Source organism: Podarcis erhardii (assembly GCF_964252035.2).
Source record: "Podarcis erhardii genome assembly, chromosome: 2".
NCBI lineage: Eukaryota > Metazoa > Chordata > Lepidosauria > Squamata > Lacertidae > Podarcis > Podarcis erhardii.
The window spans coordinates 79759012-79774146 of record NC_138498.1 but is presented as its reverse complement, the minus strand read 5'-3'; the positions used below and the strand labels follow the sequence as shown (position 1 = coordinate 79774146).

The 15135-nt window shown below is 41.3% G+C and overlaps 1 protein-coding gene and 1 long non-coding RNA gene across 11 annotated transcripts in view; one reads left to right on the top strand and one right to left on the bottom strand.

Moving 5' to 3' along the window:
- EFCC1 (EF-hand and coiled-coil domain containing 1) overlaps positions 1-15135 on the top strand; it is a 63249-nt gene that overhangs the window by 15126 nt on the left and 32988 nt on the right. The window lies entirely within an intron of this gene.
- The window catches only part of LOC309335526, a 50490-nt gene continuing 47345 nt past the window's right edge, over positions 11991-15135 (bottom strand). For all 3 annotated transcript variants that reach the window (XR_014153557.1, XR_014153558.1, XR_014153559.1), the window contains one exon: positions 11991-13973. This is a non-coding gene — a long non-coding RNA (uncharacterized lncRNA). The remainder of the gene's footprint in view (positions 13974-15135) is intronic.

Sequence of the window (15135 nt, the reverse complement as noted above, 5' to 3'; positions counted from 1 at the left end):
CCGAGTTTGCCTATGCCTGGCCTAACCAATCTCATAGTTGCTATAAGGATAAAATGGGGGGGCCCTCTCCCACCACCTGCATTTAGGTAAACTTGGCTCTGCTGGGAGGAGGAGCCCCTTGCTTCTGGGTGGGAGGTCTAGCAAGCTGTCTTTGATCACAGTCCTCTGAAACCTGGTGCCTGTGCTGACAAATATCAAAACACAAACAGTTGTTAAATTAAATGGGCAGTTGCTAGCTAGGAAAACAGAGAACTTTTCTGTGACCAGGCCCAATATTGTCTTACACACTGCCCCCTTCCAATATGTACCAAACAAAATTCTGCTTATTCAGTCTCTTTCTGTTGCTCTCTAGCTGAGAACTCTCACATTTTCTTATCTTAGAAACCTTGGGCATTTTCTTTTTTTAACTTGGAAGCTTATCACGATCAGGCTTGAGAAGCCGTATTGTAGACAAATCATGACAAAAAGTATATAATTGATTCTGAAGTGAAATTGGAGCAGACCCAGTGAGCAAAAACACCCCCCCCCCAAATTGGAACAGTTTCCTTAAAACAACTTAATTCAGAATATTGGTTTTGCCAAAGACTCTAAGAGGTTGTAGACCCACTTGCAGCGTGCCCCATAGGCAGAGTCATGAAGTGATAACAGGTGGAATAAACTTGACACAACTTTAGTTAAGACTCGGCCACAACTTTATTGATTACAGATTTAGGTAGGCTTTGGCTTAGGCATTGGGTGTGTATCCTATATCAGCCTTCTGTGGGAAGGCTGAAGTTTGGACAGGGTCATGCCTGGGTTATGGACCACCTCAAGAATAAGCTGGTCCTCCCCAGGCTGATTCCAGAAGTTCTATGGCACTTCTACACCCGCTTGGCTTCAGGACAGAAACTTCAGAGGAAGAGGAGGTTAAGGGGTGATATGATAGCCATGTTCAAATATATAAAAGGATGTCACATAGAGGAGGGAGAAAGGTTGTTTTCTGCTGCTCCAGAGAAGCGGACACGGAGCAATGGTTCCAAACTACAAGAAAAAAGATTGCACCTAAACATTAGGAAGAACTTCCTGACAGTAAGAGCTGTTCGACAGTGGAATTTGCTGCCAAGGAGTGTGGTGGAGTCTCCTTCTTTGGAGGTCTTTAAGCAGAGGCTTGACAACCATATGTCAGGAGTGCTCTGATGGTGTTTCCTGCTTGGCAGGGGGTTGGACTCGATGGCCCTTATGGTCTCTTCCAACTCTATGATTCTATGATTCTATGATTCAACTCAGACCCCTTTACTAGGGTACCCTGAAATTGGTTATAGATGCAATAGCACCTGATATTGGACTGAAAAAAAATCTGTGTTTTGCTTTTGTAAAGCAAAGAACACACAAAGCATCCGATTCTACAAAGATCGCCTCCTGTCTTCCTATCCCTTGCATGTAAATCTGATTTTTAAAAAATGGATTAAAGTCTTACTGATACTGTAGATATAGCAGTTAACCTTTTAGATCATTTAATAGATCTGAATGTCCTGTTTGCCAATGTAAAGAAACTTTGTTTTTGATGAGAGCCAAAGTCATTGGTGTACAGCCTGCACGCTTTCTGACTGCGAGGTACCCTGATGAAACTTTAATGCCATTTGTCAACAGATATCCTTTTATTGTATACAGGAAACAAGCAAGAGTTAGATAAGCTAAAAATAATCCTCGGGCTCAGCAGGGGCTCCATTGGAGAAGCCCACATGTGGAGGCACAGAACATTATATGTGGAAGAGACTTCTGAGCTGATCCCCCAACCTGTCCCTCTGTCCCCTCGGGGTTCCTTTATAGAGGAAGAAAAGACGATAGTAAAAGGCCGGCGGGGAGAAGAGAGTGCAGTTTGGTTCATTACTGTGAAAAAGAAGCTGTCAATGTGTCACTTTCTTTCATTCTTCCTCCCTTGCCAGGCCTTTCTTGATCCAGGGAATGGAGACTTAAATCAAACAGTCAGGATGAATGATGAAACCGCATAGTGTGTGTAAAACAAAACAAAGAAGAAGAAGAAGAAGAAGAGGGCAACCAAGAGCGGGGCTGGATGTGGGGCACCATCTGGAGGCAGTGGAGAACAGTCCGCTGATTGTTTCCTTTATTTCGCTGAGGGCAGAGTCTGGTAGTTGAAAGGCCTTGGTGGGGAGGCATTCTCTTGTCTCTGTGTAACAAACAATAGCCAGGCCTTGTAAAGCCCTGGCATCTTCGAAGCATAGGTACTGTTTTTTTATGGTACAATAAGACCAGAGGAGCAAAGAAGTAGCATTGCCTATCAGCCTTCTAGGTTGGAGGGACAATGCCTTCAGTTTTTAAAATGGAGCCTGATAGGTCCTTCTGTGTAGACTCTTACTTGTTTTTGTTTCTATTTACAGTCATGCCTCCGTTTACATAAGCCTCTGGTTACGTAAACTTTGGGATGTGTGCGCGGCAAACCCGGAAGTATTTTACCGGGTTTTGACGCATGCACAGAAGCGGTCCTCAGGTTGTGAAAACCTTGGGATCCGACCGGACCTCTGGAAAGGATCCCGTCCGCAACCAGAGGTACTACTGTGTTTATTTTGCAAAGACATCGGTTCTACTGGTCAGATGATAGACGTGCAGCACCAACAGTTTCTTGCAGCATATGCAACCTGGTGCAGAAGCACATTTAAGGGAGTGCGGCCCATTTGCCCACACTGGGCACCCAGTTGAGAGGGTGCAGCAGGAGGCACTGCAACAATGTCTAATGACGGGGTGGCCACCAAATTTTGGCATCTCAGGGCGCCGCTGAAATTTTGATGCCCAAAGTCTGCCATTTCCTGGTGCCCTCCTTGTTCAACTTCTACATTTCCTTTTAGTCCAAAACATGTGGAAGGCACCAGGCTGGCAAAAATTGGTATATGCTATAAAGATTGCTTTATGGAGATGTTGCAAAATATAGTCTCTTTGCAAAATCCTTTGCAAGTGCGATGTATGTTCTAAATTGCCAGTGGTACTAATCATAATGTTTCCAAATAAATAAATAAGCACTGAAACCTCCTTGAGAAAATGGGGTTGGGAGTCTGGGCCTCGCAACAGAAGAGGCCCCATCTCCAGTAGCCACCCACTTAGCCTTTGAAGGTGCCTGAAGCTAGGCCTCAAATAATGTCTCAGCAGGTTCATACAAGCAGCCCTCCCTCAGTTTGCAAAGTAGTTCATCAGGAGTGTGTCACTTCCAGACGTAAGAAACACTAAGATTAGAAGCCTGTTGGTGAAGTTGCCAGAATCTCTTGTGTGTTGTTTGGAGATCAGGACTGTTAATTTACATTTGTTTATTTTTATTGTTTTCTGACTGTTTTTAATAAATTTTTCTGGATGTTTGGGGTTTTTGAAATTTTGAGGGGTTTTTTTTAAAAAAAGTAAGTTGCTGAGCTACTTGGAATGCTTCTGTGGAAAGGCACACTATAAATGTGATAAATTGAACAGTGTATTTTTTACCTCTTTTTAATGCATCTGTTGATACCACAATGAACTGTGTCATTACGCAAATATGGCTGTTCTGTGGCTCATAGTTTCCTCAACTGTGTGCGGTCTAAACTCCCCTCATTATTGTTCACAGCCTGCCTCCACTGAGCAACCAGCAGAAGGACTTTTCCTGTGTTTACATTCAGCTTCCACAAATCATAGCTTGTCATTACTTAGCAACAACTGTCATTTAAAACAAAGTTGTAAGTTTCCAGCCAAGCTATTTCCAAACCATGGCTTATGAAGCTGGCTTGTTCAACTAATCCAAGTTTGATTTAAACCACAAGCCCTGGTTTGTACATAATAACAAACCAGGTTTAGTGGATATTGAAAGTAAACACAGTAGTAGGATCGTCCCTTTCATTCTCTCTCTCTCTCTCTCTCTCCCCCCCCCCCGCCTTGTGTGTGTGTGTGTGTACATGATCCCAAGTTTTGGTCAGACTTGGTCTGGCTCACACATGTAGCACTAACCTATGGTTTAGTGTTTTGTACAAAACAGCCCATTGATTTGAGTACTGCATTTTTTTTCTGTTTTCAGCTTTTTTATTAAAAAAAATAAAATAAAGGCCACTTAAAAAGTAGCAGGTTATATTTAACTTCCCTGTGTCTTTTATTTTTTTTCAAGATTTGAGAAACTCATTTAAATTCTTTCTTGCTTAGATTAAAGGCTCCATGGTTAGTACTGTTAAAAGGATGAAAGAACAAACATTTGCAATGTATTCTTTTACTCATCTCAGAAAATAACTGGAAAAAATTATATGCACCAGAGCTTTCCGTTGTGTTGTTGGGTTTATAGTTTCCTGTTCTCTTTCTGTGCATGGCCCCCTCTCTGTGTGTGAACGAGTCATACACACACACACACACACACACACATATTCATATAACAGATGTATGCATACATACACAAAATATTTGTGTGTGTGTGTACACATTCTGTAGACAGATGAAATATGGTCCACTGGCAATTTATTATGCATAATTTTGGCTGTGTTCTTTGCAGCATATTTATTAATTTATATCTGCTAGAAAAAGCTCTGATATTCCATATATCAATCAATATGTTGTAATGGACATTGGCTACCCCCCCCCCAATGGCATGCATAGTTTTCTGCCTCTAAACAGGTTTAAAGATCAGGTTCAACTTTCCTTTAGGAGACAAAATGATAATTTCTAAATGTAAAAATGAAATTCCTTATTATTTTAAGGTACTCATTCTTGAGATCCATGTTGGTGCGCATATATATATATATATATATGCAGGTTTTGGTGTCCTCGGGTGTCTTCCCGTGTAAAAGTTGGGGTGTCTAGGCGACGTTTCGACGAGGTCTCACTCGTCATCTTCAGGCTGGTGCTTTCGGCTTCTTGTTACTGGAACAGAGCAGGATCTCAGTGTTTGAGTTCCTATAAATACTGTAGAGGGGGTGTGGTGTATAGCCTCCAATGTTCTGGGCAGAGAGGAAGTTCCCAGGCTAGTGTGCCTTTTCTTCTTTTGTTCCTTAATTACTTGAGAGATATCTTGAGTGATTTCTTGAGTGATATCCTGAGTACCACTTAGGTGGGTCATTAGGTGTGGATTAGTTGTTAAAGTCTTTGTGTCTTGACCTCTTGAACTTTGTGAAGAGTTTTCCTGAGAAGATGGCTGTACTGTACTTAGTTGTGCTCTGGCTTGGCTTCGTGTATAGGGGCGAGCTGTGGTTTTGTGGCTTGTGTCAGCCAGATCTGTGTAGGGATTGCAGGGGGGTGCAGCATCCGGAGGTGCCACCATGGATTGGCTACTGGATGGTGTCTGTAATTCATCTGTGGAGAGGGTCTGGGTTTGGGTCTGGTGTGGTTGATTGGTGTTGGCGTTCTGTGTGCCTCTGGATCTGGTGTCAGTTTTTGTGGGGAGGGCTAATTTCCAGATGTCTGGCAAGCGGGATGTGTCGTCACGCTTGTTCATGTTGTGAGGGTGTTTCTCTATCTCGATGGCTTCCATGATTATTCTCTTGTGGTGATGTTCCGTGTTAAAGAGCAATTTGGAATCTGCAAAATTAATTTCGTGTCCTGTTTCTTTCATGTGTTGGAAAAGAGAGGAAGTTTTTTCTTCTTTTTTGACGGCATTCTTGTGTTCTGCGATACGTGCATTTATTCGTCTGTTTGTTTGTCCAATGTACGTGGCTGGGCAGACTTTGCAGGGTATTTCATAGATCCCTTGGTTTTCCAACTGGATTTTATCCTTGGGGTTTCTGAGGATATTGGCTATTTTTTGGTTGGTGCAAAAGGCTGTTTTGATATTGTGATATTTGATATTGTGATATTTGATATTGCAAAAGGCTGTTTTGATATCCAGAACCAAACGCCTGGCTGACAAAGACCACTTGACAACTGAGTTACAGAATCTCTCAAACGTGTTAATTGCCAATGGATACCAGCAAAACAGAAAAACCAAGACACAGAAGAAAACAATGGCATGGCCCTCCTTCCTTATATCAAGGGCACTACAGATAAAATTAGCAAAATCCTCCATAAACACAATATCAAAACAGCCTTTTGCACCAACCAAAAAATAGCCAATATCCTCAGAAACCCCAAGGATAAAATCCAGTTGGAAAACCAAGGGATCTATGAAATACCCTGCAAAGTCTGCCCAGCCACGTACATTGGACAAACAAACAGACGAATAAATGCACGTATCGCAGAACACAAGAATGCCGTCAAAAAAGAAGAAAAAACTTCCTCTCTTTTCCAACACATGAAAGAAACAGGACACGAAATTAATTTTGCAGATTCCAAATTGCTCTTTAACACGGAACATCACCACAAGAGAATAATCATGGAAGCCATCGAGATAGAGAAACACCCTCACAACATGAACAAGCGTGACGACACATCCCGCTTGCCAGACATCTGGAAATTAGCCCTCCCCACAAAAACTGACACCAGATCCAGAGGCACACAGAACGCCAACACCAATCAACCACACCAGACCCAAACCCAGACCCTCTCCACAGATGAATTACAGACACCATCCAGTAGCCAATCCATGGTGGCACCTCCGGATGCTGCACCCCCCTGCAATCCCTACACAGATCTGGCTGACACAAGCCACAAAACCACAGCTCGCCCCTATACACGAAGCCAAGCCAGAGCACAACTAAGTACAGTACAGCCATCTTCTCAGGAAAACTCTTCACAAAGTTCAAGAGGTCAAGACACAAAGACTTTAACAACTAATCCACACCTAATGACCCACCTAAGTGGTACTCAGGATATCACTCAAGAAATCACTCAAGATATCTCTCAAGTAATTAAGGAACAAAAGAAGAAAAGGCACACTAGCCTGGGAACTTCCTCTCTGCCCAGAACATTGGAGGCTATACACCACACCCCCTCTACAGTATTTATAGGAACTCAAACACTGAGATCCTGCTCTGTTCCAGTAACAAGAAGCCGAAAGCACCAGCCTGAAGATGACGAGTGAGACCTCGTCGAAACGTCGCCTAGACACCCCAACTTTTACACGGGAAGACACCCGAGGACACCAAAACCTGCATTCCTGTACCCGTGAAAATCTACGAAAGCATATATATATATATATATATATATATATGCACCAAGATCCCTGTTAAGGGCAAGTCTTCTTTGGTGAGAGAACCACAGTAGAGATTTAAAATCACAAAATATGCAGCAAAGTAAAGCGTGGAAATATAGGTTGTTGAACCTTTAAAATACGCTCCTCCAAGTGAATTGCAAAATGTCCCCTTAAAAAATTTCTTTCCAAAGTTTTATAATCCCTCAGCATAGGAAAAAGACCACATGCTTGGTATGTTAAAAACTGGTTTACTTACAAACTCTTCAAAGGTCAGGTTCATGTGCTGCAGAAAAAGTTGCCCAGGCAGTAGCTAGCTTAGCTAGAAGTGGTAAAAGTTCCTAGTTTATTGGTATGGGAACTCAAGAGAGGCTTGTTAAAACTATGTGGCTGGAAGGAGCAGCTCAGAGCTCACACACTGAAGTTCACATGTAGACTGGAGGAGAATAAAGCTTGATTACCTAGCTCCTCAAAAGGTGAGGGGAAGTGGACATAGCTAAGCCTGGCAGCTTACTTTATTGTATTAACTCTGTCACGTGTGACTTAAGCATGATGGTCATACGAGTCTGGTTATCCCACAATCCAGAGATACGGTTAAGTTAAAAATACATATTTTTAATATATACACGTAAACACACACAGAAATAATGGTCTGGAAAGAATAAAAAGAAAATCTAGAGTGAGTCTGGAATCCAGGCAGTGTGCAAAGATATCAACTGCTACCTTTGTATTAAATGGCGAGAAGCAATAGAACTGAATTCCAGCCACCATTTTGCTAGTGCCTCACTCCAAATAAGCTAGCTCAGTTCATGTAGATACAGTGGTACCTCGGTTTGCAAACACTTCGGGTTACAAACACTTCAGGTTACAAACTCCACTAACCTGGAAGTAGTTGCTCCGGGGTTGCGAACTTTGCCCCAGGATGAGAATGGAAATCATGTGCCAGCGGCGCGGTGGCAATGGGAGGCCCCATTAGTGAAAGCACACCTCAGGTTAAGAACGGTTTCAGTTAGGAACGGACCTCCGGAACAAATTAAGTTTGCAACCCTAGGTACCGCTATATTAAAAAACAAAATGGGGGACAAGTCAAAACCCTGTGGGACATCATAGTGCAAAAGTTATGGCATCAAACCATACCCCCCCCCGGCAACCTGACAGGCCCAGAACCACTGCAATACACAATGCCTGAAAGGCTCCACCCAACCAGGCAGAATAATATAACAATCTATGGTATTTAAAGCAGCTGAGAGGCCTTAAAGGTCAAAAGAACATCAGAAGAGCCTACAGGATCAGGCCAGTGGTCATCTAGTCAAGCATCCTGTTCGCACAGTGACCAACTAGATGCCTATGGCAAGCCCCAAAGCAGGAACTGAGGGCAACAACACTTCTATGGTTACCACCAACTGGTATTCAAAACAGACAAGCTCCAACACTGGAGTTAGATTTTAGCTAATCAGCCACAGTGGTCAGTCTTAGTCCCATATCCCGGCCAAAAGCCCAATGGAAATAGGTCTAGATAATCATTAACTGTGATATGTCCGGAGTTGTGAGGCCACCACCATATATTTCGGCTTAGATTATGTGATCCTAATGACACTTCTATGAAAGCTCTGAACTTCCTAGAATATCACCTGCAGGTGATGTTTTAATTTCTTCGGAACGATTTGGTTTGGCCATCCTTACATTATGGTCACGACGTTCAGTCACGGTATCTTCCTGTTTCCCATCTTTAGAAGGTGGCTGCCTCTCTATTTCTTAGATATGTATAGCACACCATTCTTCTCAAATGTTAATAAATGTTCCATTGCTATTTCTGGGCGAACCCTTTCCTACCCATCTTCTAGCAATCCTAATTTATTGCTGTTTTCAATTATGTTACTTAAAATCTGGAGTTGTCTTTAAAGTTGTTTTGTTTTGTTTTTGGAATTTGTATTGCATTTCTTGCGTTGTTTCCTTTTAGTTAGGAAATGTAAATTGCTTTGAGATTTCTGTTGAAATGTGAAGCGGTATGTAAAATTAAATAAATATTATTTCTAAAACTGACACCTGCTTTCACTTCCTCAATCAGAGGCTGAAAGTTATATACAGGCAACTCCCCATTCACGTGCATTCAATATGTGTGTGACTGCGCATACATGCATTGTGCCCAGCCCTGAAGTGACTCAAAAATACCACAAAAACATCACAGAAAGGGGTGGGGTGGGTGGAATTGAGTGTTTGCACACTTTTTCAAATATACGTGTTTTCACTTAAACGCATGTGGTGCCTTGAACCCCCACATAAATTTGGAGTTGCCTGCATGCATATGAAACTCATTTGCTAAATTCATACCATCTAACATTTTGAGGCCAATCTTGCACTGCACATTGCCCTTGGTGTGCCACAACAATCTATTGATTGCGCAGAATGAGATGCATGGGGAAGGTTTAATGTTATAATTCAACGTTGTGTAAAAGTATTGCAACCTTTAGAAGTTTGGGATAAGGTTTCACTCTTATGTGAATGGGGCTAAGTTCTTCCATGCCCTAGTGAGATGGATCGTCACCTGTGGTGCCTTAAGAACAAAAGGTTACCAAGGCTGTTGATATAATTAAAAGTTCATTTAGTCCTGCCCTGAGGAAGTAGATAGATGTGTGGCTCTTAAAATTGGATTTCCACAAGAGAATGCAACCCCACACTGGTTGCAGCCCAAACCTCAACAGGGTGTGTGCATTTGCTGCTGTGTTCACTGGAGTTGTTAGTTGGAGCAGTTCTGAATTCCTATGCCTTCAGAATCACAATGTGAACTTGCATACTATGGCTTCCATATGGAGGAATCTCTCCTTGGCAGCTGTTACCACACTGTGCCCAGTTCATGTGCAGCAATTTGCCACATGGATCAAGCAGTCTTCATCCCTTCAAACATCCAGAAAGGAAGATTGCATTGCCAAATCTGTATGTTGAGCCACTGTACACAAATGATTTCAAGTGTCATATACATGTTGGTCATTGTATGCAAACCAGGCCTTAGAGCCTGCCTTTAGACATCTTGAAACAAGTTTATATACAGTCATTTCCCCCCATGTTAAACTCTTGGCAATGATGGCAGAACCCTGCAGATAATATCTGGGTGGAGTGGTGATGGAGAGGGGTTATATTTTGTGGGACAGGGATATTTAATGCTTATTGTGAACATTCAAGATGAGCTGCTTATGAAGTATTGCTTATGTGATGCTCCATTGACTGTGCTTGCAACATAGAACAGGAGTTAAGTAAAGATCTATTATTTCATGGCAGGTGAGTTGAGCATTCCAAATGAATGCATGCCCCACATTATATTTAGGAGAAGTCTATTGATTTCAGTGGAAGCACATGCAAGAAACCAGTTTCACCTATAGCTGGGTGTAGTATATGGTAAGTCCTTTATGAATTGAGAGGCACGGTCAGCAATAATGTTTTGGGGAAAAGTTATATACTATGGGGTAGCTATCTAAACATTTCCAGTATATAATCTATGAACCACTACATTAGCATGCATTATTGTGTATAATGGTCTCCCAAAGTCTGATGAGAGCTACTAGTGAGTCAGTTTGTCCAGTCTCTGTGAATAAATAAATACAAATCTTTAATGTAAGTATAACTCTTATTATTCAGTGGGACCATGAAAACAAAGAAATAGCCTGGGAGCTCTATAATATATAGTTTCTTTTTTTAAAAAAGTGCCTTTGGGTCCCTCCAGCCCCATGTATAAGATCACAGTCTGGGTTTATTATGATACTGTAAACAGAGGAAGTGGTCTGTCTATTCAGCTAATAACTACGAACAGCTGGCTGTCTAGTGTCCCCTGATGCAAGTAAAGCTGGAAACAAAAAATAAATAACTTATGTCCGATTTCCATCCTGTATGGGGCCACCATTTTGTACGTTCCCATCCACCGCCATTAAACTTTATGTGTCCTTGTAGTGTTGTATCATGCTGGCTAGAACAGCTATAGTGGGAAGATTCCATGAACTTGTAAAATTGCTTACTGAACAGCCTTTAACACAGATCACAATGCTCAAGCTATTAACCTGATAATATATCAGCAGCCCTTCACCAACACCATAGACTGATACATGACTTCCTTTAATTTAGCTCTTTTGGTAATTTCATTTGTTGTTCTTATTATTATCCCTACTGTATCTTTTCTCCAACATAATTGCCTCACTGTGGGTTTTCCTTATTCTGTAGCCTCCTTTCTTACTCGTTCTGTAGATGAAGAATATGCGGGTTTTTTTCAAAAGTTGGAATTTATTTGGGGCAAAAGAACCTCTCAAATAATTAGCAGGAGATGCAGATGCAAGGAGACTTTTGTCTTGGAATCCTATTAACGTTAACATTCGAATTCTAAAGTAAAGTGTGAGGGAAAAGTGAAGCTTCTGTTGTGCTGTCCAACCCCCACTACTGACAACATCTTTAACTTAGAAGAATATTATTGCTTGGTATGGAGAGCCATTGCTGTATTAGTTCTCTGAGCAAGGTGTAGAACAGGCAATGTTATGCACCATATATGTGCCTTTTTATTTGATATTATGATCCTGCTGATTTTCTCATTGTTGTACATTCCTGCTGTATGGTGTATATATATATTTAAAATCTTGATTGTTGTTTCTATTTTTATCACTCTGTGAATTGTACAAGCCACCCGGAAAGCTAGGGTGAGCCCTGTGTAAGTAAAGACAGCTCATTTTCAAACAAAATTCAATCTGCCAAATCCCAAAGAAGGGCACATTTGATGTACTGGTTAGAGTGACAGACCCTTGTTGATATTCCTCCTCAGCAATTGGGAGTAGAACCAGGAAATGTTTGCTTCTGTGTGTGGTTTCCCCATGTGGTGAACTGCTAGAAGGAATATTCTCAACAAGGATTAAAGGCTGACTCTTGGTTGTGTTGAACAGTAGGCTTCAAAAACTGAGAACATCTTCCTGGTAGTGAAGTATTTCTCATAGTCTACATTGCCCCCCACCCCACCCAGGGTGGCACTGGACCCTACTGGAGAGGGTAATAAAAAGCATGTTGTTTTTTTAATTGTGGCAGGGCAAGTCTTCTTGACTTTGATGTGTTTCCATGGATTCCTTGAATGTGACTCACTGGTTCAGCTCCTGACCTGAAAGATGGTTATGGGTTCAGTCTTGACAGCCATGAAGCTCACTGGGTGGGCCTGTCTCTCAGTCTCCCTAATCTACTTCCTAGGGCAGTTTGGGAGGGAGGGAGGGAGCTGCTCTAACCTACCCACCCCACCCCTGCAGACTGCCATTCGCCAACAGTGAAAAATATATGGATACTAATATCTGTTGCTGATTTAGATTGGAAAAATGAGGAGGAGGGAAGGGCTGGAGTTTTCCTTTTTCCTTTGTACATATAAAAGCAGCTAGGAGATCTGTGGCTTACTTATTTTTCATCATTTGTCGGATTTATTTGCAAATTCATTCAGCGTGAATATATGTTACAGGGAATTCAGATTTGCCACCACATATTAGTTTATAGACTGGAGAGAAGGCAAAAGAGTAACCAAATTGTAGCAAACACGGTACTATAACCTTTTCTCCCTCTGTAGATTTAAGAAATACTTGCATCCCATTAAATGTAGCAGTTCAGGTTTTTTATAATTGTAAAGGGAATCGGTTTAGACGAATGCTGTAGTTTTGATCATAATATGCCCTTTAGAAAATGGGAGCTGATAAATGACTTCAGAATGATATATGATATCTGGTAAAGCCATTTGAAAAGGGAACAGTGGCAATGAATCACACTTTTCAGCGATGTGGTTGCAAATATTGAATGTAAAGCGGCACATTTCCCCTAGCATTCAGAATCAGTGTCCTTTGCTGGATTTTCCTTCCCTGTTTGTTTCATTATTTCATTTTTTATTTCAAGAGAATGGTTGTCTGTTTTCTGTAGCAGTTGTTGCTGAGCTCCATAGCTTACTTAAACAGACTGCCTACCAATTATATTTTGCTTAGAGAAATTTATCTGAGGTGATTTAACACATGTAAACTTGGAGGGGTGCACCTCACGTGGATATATATGGGTACCATATTGTGGATGGAATTATAAATCCAGATCACTCTCTCTCTCTAAGATATGGCAGACTTTGGTCATTTTCACTAATGGTCTGTATTTAGGTATACAAGATGGGGCTCCAAGCAGTCAGAATAATTTTGTCTCCTGAAAAGAAACCACTTTCTCTAGAAAACACAAATTCCCTAGCTTGAGCTTTGACCTTTAGGTCTGGGCAGGAGAGCAGTGAAGTATAGAAGAGGAATGTGACCCTAGGCCAGCCCCACCTACCCAGACTGCCTTTGGTTCTTTGGATTCTGGTCACTGTTGCTCTGAGCCCTTGGGATTGTCAGTGCATCAAATAAATAATTTTGTGTTCAGAATCTTTGTTATTCTTGCCATGTAATTGCTTCCTTTTCACAGAATTTGTGGGTTTGATACACAAAGACAGAGCAGCCTTTGTACTAAGGTACTCCCTGGTATACTGGGTATGGCCTAGCTTTTAGTGTTTTTGTTTTCTCTAAGTCTGAGGGGAAAAAACCTATTGCCAAACTGTTGTTGGTGTTTAACAGTAATGATACCCTTTGAGCTATCCTTTGATCCAGCCTAACTTTTCAAAGAGCTCAAGTAAACAGGCAGATGTTTTGAGTACTGATGTTTTAGCTATAGCTTTGCACTCCAGTAATGTTCCTTTCTATTATTATTATTATTATTTAATTGAAAAAAAATTGCATTGAAAAATAATGCGGGATTTGGCAGGTGACTCACTGCAGTCTGTGCTGTGCTCATGTTTTCTTGTCACCAACATTGTTTGAAATGAAGCAGTTGCAATCCAAATGCAAGGGGTCTTCAGAGGAGATTGGGGCAAACTTGTATGTGGGTGGCACCTTCACTTACTCTGCCAATAATTAAACACTTTAATTAGAATTTTTCAGTCAAAAACCTGGATACCTCACAACTAAACAAACAAAAAAAATCCTGCGGAGAAAGTTTCCATTAATTTACAAGGCATGCCAATCTATAACCAACGATTTCCATCAGACAGTTCTTAATGGAAGTTAAGATTCAATGTCAGCTAGTAGTTCCCTCTTAGATTTGAACTGGGATCAGTTATAGAATGATGTGTTCATTCTGGTGTTTCCTAATTTTGGACAGGACAAACATTAAACTCCGACCCTCCTGATGGAATCCAGATTTCTGAATGCTTATGGGATGGCATCATTAATCCCTTAAGGAAATGAATTTACAGCTGGCTTCAGTTACAGACAGCAGTTTCCCTCCTCAGAAGCATAATTTCTTGTGAAATATTTGTATTTACATAATATCCTATTCAACTTGCTTACTTGTAAATCATGTTGTTATATGGGCAGTTATAACTATTAGCCCATAGTTCCTAAAGGAGGAAGTCCAATAAAATAAAACTTTTTATTTTACAGCTTATTTAGGTTGCAGTCCTGTCCACATTTACCTGGAAGAAAGCCCCACTGAACTTGATGGGACTTACTACTGAGCAGGCATGCATAAGATCCATCCCATCTACATACATTAAATTATGTGATCTCCTCCGTGTACCCCTGCCCTGTCTAGTGGCCCCGGTCTTCTGTATGTGGACCCAGGACATTATTGGGATTTGTAATTGTTGAGAGTATGTGAGTGAGTACTGTGACTACCTTAACCAGAAAGCATAGACTCAAAATGTCAACATACAGGGTTGTATCCAATAAAGTCATTACAGTGGAACATCCCCTTCCTCTCCCCCACCCCCAATGTAACTCCTGAATTCTAAAATCTGCTTTGTGGGGTTAGGGAAAATCCCAGAGATGATTGGGAGGGCACAAAGGGGAGAGACAAAGGGGGCAGAGAAAGGAGGATATTCCATTGCGGAAGCAGAAGTTGTTCCACTCAAGCAATGACTTTGTTGTATGCAACAACACATTTTTTTGAGAATGCTCACATTCATTTTTCCATAGTTAAAAATGAAAGGAAATGCAATATTCAGAAAAGATAAGATATATCACACTGGGAGAAAAAGTAGTTGGGAGAAAAAGTAGTGATGTAGC